Source organism: Nannospalax galili, unplaced genomic scaffold (genome assembly GCF_000622305.1).
Source record: "Nannospalax galili isolate Female #2095 unplaced genomic scaffold, S.galili_v1.0 scaffold196, whole genome shotgun sequence".
Lineage (NCBI taxonomy): Eukaryota > Metazoa > Chordata > Mammalia > Rodentia > Spalacidae > Nannospalax > Nannospalax galili.
The window spans coordinates 93738-94665 of record NW_008337421.1 but is presented as its reverse complement, the minus strand read 5'-3'; positions in this window follow the sequence as shown (position 1 = coordinate 94665).

The following is a 928-nucleotide window of genomic DNA, read 5'->3' as shown; positions in this document are numbered from 1 at the left end:
ATAATGCTGTGTCTCAATGTTTGATTTATCTCTATATTTCACTCAATCTTTCTCATCTAATATCGCTTAATATATTCTCTCTCTCTGTGTGTGTTGCATACATGTGGTGCTTGTATGTGAGTATGCAGCTATGCATGTCTATGTGCATTCATGCCCATCCCAGAATAGGATATTTGGTGTCTTCCTCTATGATTCTCCTTCTATTTGCATTGTCAGGCACTCTAACTGAACTAGATACTTGCAGTTTTAGCTAGCCTGGTTAGATGAGGGAACTGCAGGTGTATATATTCCTGTCTCTGCCACTCAACACTGAAGCTACAGAAACAAACAGTGTGACTTCATATGTGTGTGTTTTGAATTCAAACTCATGTCCTCAAGCTTGTTTTATAAGCATTCTTATCCATCTCTACATCTTCCTGAAGTTTTATTAGTTTTAATTATGCTACAGAGTATGTTTTTTTCTTTTTAAATTACTCATTGTTAGTATTAGGAACAATTATTTATATTGATCGATGTCTTGACACTTTACTGATTTTATTATCAGTCATGAGTTTTCATAATGGATTCCTCAGAATTTTCTATTCTCTAAATCAAATAGGTACAAATTTCCCAAAATTTATCCCTTTTTATATTTTCCTTATATTTTATGTAAGCCACTTTCTTGAGCCTGCAATAAAATGAGTTCTTATGATATTCATTGCAATTTATTACATATACAGATAGTAAGAGATGACAATAGCCATCTATTAACAGGTTCATTATTTCACATAGGTAATCATACATGAAAATCATAATTTTGGGGTGAATTTGGTATCCATCAAGTCTAATCACTTAGAAAATATCTACTATATTCAGTACTGTTAACTGTAATCCTGTTATTGTTCTTTACATCTCTAGAATTATTTATATTATGTAGTATAATATTTTG